Source organism: Lipotes vexillifer, unplaced genomic scaffold, assembly GCF_000442215.2.
Source record: "Lipotes vexillifer unplaced genomic scaffold, Lipotes_vexillifer_v1.1 scaffold496, whole genome shotgun sequence".
Lineage (NCBI taxonomy): Eukaryota > Metazoa > Chordata > Mammalia > Artiodactyla > Lipotidae > Lipotes > Lipotes vexillifer.
In genome coordinates, this window is record NW_006786690.1 from 8,147,204 (window position 1) to 8,153,982 (window position 6,779).

The following is a 6,779-nucleotide window of genomic DNA, read 5'->3' on the forward strand; positions in this document are numbered from 1 at the left end:
ACGAGGGTCCACTCTGTGCCGGGTGTGTCACAAGGAGGACTGACTTGCATAGACACCCCATCTCCACCCTCAGGAGGGCTCAGGCTAGGACTGCTCTGAGATGAGACTGAGGTTCCTATCTGTTCTTCACTTACAGACGATTCTCGAACCTTGCAGGTGATATGACTTGAACACTTTTTTTTTTTCTTTTTTTGCGGTACGCGGGCCTCTCACTGTTGTGGCCTCTCCCGTTGCGGAGCACAGGCTCCGGACGCGCAGGCTCAGCGGCCATGGCTCACAGGCCCAGCCGCTCTGCGGCATGTGGGATCTTCCCAGACCGGGGCACTAACCCGCGTCCCCTGCATCGGCAGGCGGACTCTCAACCACTGCGCCACCAGGGAAGCCCGACTTGAACACCATTGACATCATTGCTAACTTTGTTTAATATCTACTCTGTGGTTGACATCGTCATCTATTTACCTGAAGCAGCAGCAGTTAAAGGAAAGGGTTTTGAAATCAAGATGCAGTTACTTATTGAATCAGGTAAGATTGCATTCAGATGCAAGAGACAGGAAACCCAACAAACGGGGGTTTATTTTTTTGCAATGAACATGGAGTCCAGAATTCAGCCGTCCAGGTGCAGCTGAAGGAAGTCATTGAGAGTGCAGCCTCGTTCTGTCTTTCTGCTTGCCATCCTGGGCATGTGACTTTCGTCTTCTTGGTTGCAAGATGGCTGCTGCACTACCAGACATTGTGTTCACTTCCTAGGCAGGAGGATGCGGGAGGAGGGGGCAGTGCTTATATTAGGAAAGGATAAACATTCCTGTAAAATCCCCAGCAGACTTCTATTTGCATCACAAGGGCTGTAATTATTTCTCATGTCTACTCTGATTTGCAAAGGAGGCTGGAGAATTAACTGTCCTGAATAAAATTAAGAAGAAAGAAAAGCACAGATATTGGATGGACAACTTGAAGTGTCCTCCCTCATTTATATAGCAGAATTAAAAAGTGCAACTATTAGCCTAACATCTGGCCTCAGAGTCCTCTTAGGGAAAAAAACAATTTTTGCTTTGGAAAATACTTTGACAACCTTCTAAGGGTGGAAGATAAGGCTCAGAGAGCATGTCTATTTGGAAGTGGCAGATAGCTAAACTAGCAGCCTAGGATATGCATGGGAATCTTGGAGGTGTGGGAATGTGGAAAAGAGAGATCAGGTAGAGGGAGAGGGAAATTGGCAGTAGATTAAAGCTAAGGAAGAATGCTGTTGGTAGGATGACCAAATATTTTTTAAGAACAGAGATTTCTAGCATCCAAGTGTAAGTCATTTGAGATCCTGTGATATGAAAACCCCTGCCTCCAGACTTCAGTCTCCTCTAGACCTTCAGTCAAGTCTGTCCCATTCACAAAAGCCTTGTAAGTTATTTGGAGGATATCAGGAGAAAGAGATGGCTTTAGGGTCTGGGAAGGGAACAGTGAAGGAGGAAAGATGGGGGTCAGATGGAGGGATTAGAAGAAGGAGGGAGTTGGACCCCAAGGTGAACAGGAATTCACAGGAAACTTAGAGATGTCACAGACCTCCTAGGAACGTGTATCAGATATCTATTGCTACATAACAAACCCTTCTCAAATTTAGTGGCTGAAACAACAAAAATCACTTATTTTGAAGCTCTGCTAGGCTGGGTGCTTTTGCATCAATGATGGAGGTGACATTTTTCATCTTCAGCAGAAACAGGGTGACCAGCTGCGGCTGAGCATGGGATGGCTTTCTGGCTTTTCTCAAGGCAGGTGTCTGTAATTCTCTTTCTCTCTTTTTTTGCAGGATTATGAAGTCACACTGGATTCCTGGAATATCAGACCCTCCCATATCCAAACACGAGAAGAAAAACGTGTTCTGATGCCCCCAAAAGTGCATTTTTAAATTATCTGCACCACTGTTCCCTCCCATTATTATGGGAGATCAAGCGTTGAGTGTACGGTATTTACAATAATAATCCCAGGCCTGACGCTGTTACTTTCAAACAGCTCCTCATCTACTCTTGTGTTTGCTGCGCGCGAGTGTGCTTTGAGAGTGCTTGGGCTAGTCTGGGTGGCCTCTTCACTTTGGGTATGACAAATGGAAATTCAGACAGGGAGGAAGGCTTGGTGGAGCTGGAGTAGGGGAGCGGTGGAGACGGGCTGCAAAGGCTGGTTTCCTGGGTGCCCTGCTTATTAAGGGGAGGAGCAGTCTCTCCTGAGCTAAGACTGGGGGTCAGGGTGTGGGTGGGGACAGCACTTGCAGCCAGCAGACCTGGTCGAATCCCAACTTGGTCACTTGCCAGCTGGGTCACCTTGAGCAAAGCTCTTAGCCTCTCCGAGCCTCGGTTTCCCAGACGGCAAAATGGGAATAGGACCACGTGTCTTGCAGGGATATTGTGGGGCTTGCCGGGGTGTCCCATGTGACAGTACCCAGCCTGTGCGTGGTACGTGGTAGGGCTGTAACACTGTCCTCCCTGTCTTTGCTCTCCTGGCCAGTCCAGTTGCCAGGGTGATGTCCTCTCTTGCGTCATCCTCTGCACGGCCCCAGGACTGTCCGTCTTCTCAACCCTCCTGTGGGAGCAGCAGGAAGGGAAGGAGGAAACAAGAGGCAGGAGGCAGGAGCTTCCCGAAGTGACATGTTAGCAGGCAGTCTGCATGCCCAGGATCACCGTGGCGATGAAGCTTGCAGCTCTCGGATAACTCCTTGCCGTCACTTGCAGATTTCTCAAGGGGGCTGTGCAGGGGAAGAATCCACTCCTGAGCAGGGTTCCCTCCTGGAAGCGGCTAACGGGGAATGTGCCAGGATCTTCTGTGGCCCCAGAGCAGGAGGTGTAGGCAGGCCAGGCCAAGAACTTGCTCAGGTGGCCTGAGAGTGACTGGTTTCCCCTCGCCCACTGAGGGCTGAACAGCCTCATTGCTCCCAGATGACAGCCTCCTTGGGCTTTTCATTGAGGGGGTCAGCCTTGTCTTCCAGGAGAGGGTTGAGTTCCGGGATGGGGGAGCTGTTTGACTCTGGCGAATTACTTGGCTTCTCTGAGCCTCAGTCTCATCAGTGATGACTCTGTATTAGATCCCTGCAGCTGCTGTAACAAATCATCGCAAACCCCATGCCTTAGAAAAGCACACATTTAGTCTCCCACAGTTTTGGAGTCCAGAAGTCCAAAATCAGTGTCACTGGGCTGAAATCAAGGTGTCACTGGGGCTGCACTCCCTCCAGAGGCTCAGGGGAGAATCTGTTCCGTGACGCTTGCAGTTCCTGGTGGCTGACGGTATTCCTTGGCTTGCGGCTGCATCACTCCAATCCTCAAGGCCAGCATCTTTAAATCTCTCTCTGCTCCGTCCTCATATCACCTTCTCTATGTATCAAAGCTCCCTCTCCTTCACTCTTATAAGGATACTTGTGATGGCATGTAGGTCTCACCCAGATAATTCAGGATAATCTGCCCATCTCAAAATCCTTCATCACACCCTTCTCCAAAGAAGGTAACATTTAGAGGTTCCAGAGATTATGATCTGACATCATTGGGAGCCATTATTCTGCCTCCTAGAAGCCTATAAACCATTTATACAATACTCAAAAAATGGTATCAAGGGCTACAAGTGCAGACTCTGAAGCCAGCCTGCTGGGCTTCCATCCTCCCAACTGCGATATAGGCCTCAAGAGGGAGGAAGGGACATTAGGAAAGCTTGAGCAGGATTTGACTAGCGACGGAGGTCAGGGAAGGCTCCCTGGAGGAGGTGATGGCTAGGACATCAGGAGTTGACTGGGCAGAATGGTGTGATGAGTGTCCTGGGCAGAAGGGACAGGCTGGCCAGGTGGAGGAATGGCAAGGTTGTTCCTGAGAGTAGAGAAGAGCTAGGTGGGGGGGATTCGAGGAGCAGCGGGGGAGGTGGTCAGGGGCAAGCTTTGCTCCCTACCCTGAGGACTGCTGTCTCCATCTCGAGAGCAAGGGAAGCCAGTGAGGGATTTTAAGTGGGACTGACATAATCTGATGTGTTGCTCTGTGTCTTGACAAGATTGTTCTGTGCAGGGTGAAGGAAGCGCTAGAGGAACCAGAGTTGATATAAGGAGCTGAGATGGGAATTTCTTGGAGTGGTCCCCACGAGAGGAAGAGGCCGATTAAGGAAGATGGATGGAGTAGATAGAAATGAGGGCTTCAAGAGCCGGTTAGGAGGTAAATTGACAGCACCTGGTGGTGGATTTGTTACGGGGATGAGCTTGTGGGAGGGGTAAGTGTGACTCATCATGCGCCACCAGGGAAGCCCATACCTCCTCCTCCTTTGAGCAACTGTTTTGTTTTCCCTTCACAAGCCCTGGAAATCTGATTGTTGAATACATTTGCCCTTCTTGCTTTGGCTACTAGGAAGCTCGAACTCAGGAAGTGACTCAACTCAGGCACACTGAGTTGTCTGTAAAATACCTCCTCCTCCTTTGAGCAACTGTTTTGTTTTCCCTTCACAAGCCCTGGAAATCTGATTGTTGAATACATTTGCCCTTCTTGCTTTGGCTACTAGGAAGCTCGAACTCAGGAAGTGACTCAACTCAGGCACACTGAGTTGTCTGTAAAGGACATGTACTGTCATGTAAAGGACATGACATTTTATAACTTAGTAAAACTCCTTGCTTTACTCTTGCTTTTCCTTTGTCCTGTCTCCACATCAATGTTTTGTATCTGGTTAAATGTATTTACACAGTTGCCTCAAGCCTTTTTTCTTTTTGGTGGAATGAGACAGTATATACAAACAAATCAATAAAACCAATGGAACAAACATTTGTGGGCTGATTTTAAAATAGAATGTTTCTGTATTGCACTGGCATTGAAAAGGAGAGTCTGTTTGGAGAGTTTTGTGGTTCATCCTCCTGCCAGGGGAACAGTTGTCTCTTAATTTATCTGCTGAGCGAGTTTGGATTTTGGTCCAGTGCCTAGCAAATCAGCCAGATGTGATTTTGGGACATACATGAAAAGATCCCATAAAGGGCATGCGTAACCTGGGCAATGCATTATGGATAACAGACCAGGCAGGGGTCAGAGTGGTGAGTGAGGGGCAGGTGGGGAATCCTGCCGGGTGGGTTGGGTGGTCTCCACTCTCCTAATTAGCCAGGGAAAGTTTTACAGAGGCTGGGTCTAGGGTGAATGCTGGGGTTGGCATCAGGGTCAGGTCTTTGGGGATGGGGTCTATGGGCCCAGCTGTCAGTCAGGCAGGACATAGAGAGCTGACCATGCTTTCACAGAGGCTGAATGATTAGGCTGCTGTCACCCCACCCAGGGGTTGTCTCAGTGAACAAGCACTCATCCTGCTGACTCCAGCCTTACCACAATTGATCGGCTGCCCCTGGGTGGGCCCTGTTGTTGGTGCCTGGACTTTGCACGTGCTGCCTGCTGCAGGGACCACTCTTCAACATGTGTGGAGGCAGTGTGTCCAGAAGCTGGAACCAGATCCTTGCTCCACCACTACTGTCTCTATGATCTCGGGTAAGTTCTTCAGTCTCCCTGTGCCCCAGTTTCTTCCCTGTTAAATGGGGATGACAGGTGTACCTACCTTGTTGGGTTGTTTTGAGTCCTGGGGAGTTAACTTCGGTAATGTTTACAAAAGTGCCTGCCACAGTGTTTGCTGCTGTTTTATTATCTCTCCTGAAGGCTTCCCCTGGCTGGTCTCTGTTCTGCCAGCTTTCAACATCTCCCTGAAGCCTTCCCTGACCATCCCCTGCCCAAGGCTGGGTAAGAGGTTTCCCTCTGGGCTTCTGCAGACAATCTTGCAAACATCTGTCTTTGTTGGCTGTTTCTGCATCCTCCCCTAGACCCTGAGCCCTTCAAGGGCTGAGGCTGAGTCTGGTATATCTCTGTGTGTGTCTGGTGCCCCGCCCCGCAGCATGGCCTGGGGATGCAGGATGCCAACAACAGAGAAGAAATACTGCCAAGAGCTGAGGGTACCACGGACATCACTTGGGCCCATGCCCTTCTGCCGCCAGCCCCCCGGAGGTACAGAGCGGAGTATATCCCTCCTCTGAGGGGCTGCTAGGACACGTGGTGCTTTTCTGGCTGCTCCTCTTAGTGGAGCTATTTCCAAATCCAATTTCATCTGGATATTCTCCAGGTGAGCAAATGGCTCCTGCCATATGGAGACTATGAATAAGAAAGATGCTTCTAATCTATCCCAGGTAGGTCGTGTGACATAGTGGTGAGGGCTCAGGCTCCAGAGCTAGGGGCTGGGGTTCAAGTTTGCAACCTCTCCGTGCCTCAGTTTCTTCAACTGAAACATAAAGTTAATAATAGTACCCATCTCCTAGGATTTCCATGACAATTAGAGTTAATATTATAAATCTCTGGCATAGTGCCAGCCACAGAGTAATCATTCAATAAATGGTAGGCGGTATTACCATTCTTGTTATTATTATTCTATATTTTTTAATGACGATGGCCTTTAGAAGGAATTGAAGCTCTGAATGATGATGATTCCTGTGGTCCTTCCCCCGCAGCAGTAAGATCCGAACTATTTTCTGTGGTGCCAAGCGGGAAAGCCACCGATGAAAACATACATTCACGACCTCCTCCTTGGCGCCCTCTTGGCGCTGTCTTCATGTCATTATCATCAATTCTCATCCATAGAATGAGCGTGTGTCCTGTGCCTTTTATATGTTATCTTACTAGGTCTTCGTGATCACCCTGTAATAACAAAAGTAAGGCTCAGAGAGGTGAAGTGACTTGCCCAGGATCACACAGGTTGAAAATAGAAAGATTCGAAGACCATTTGGTTTGGCTCCAAATCCCACACTCTTTCCACCA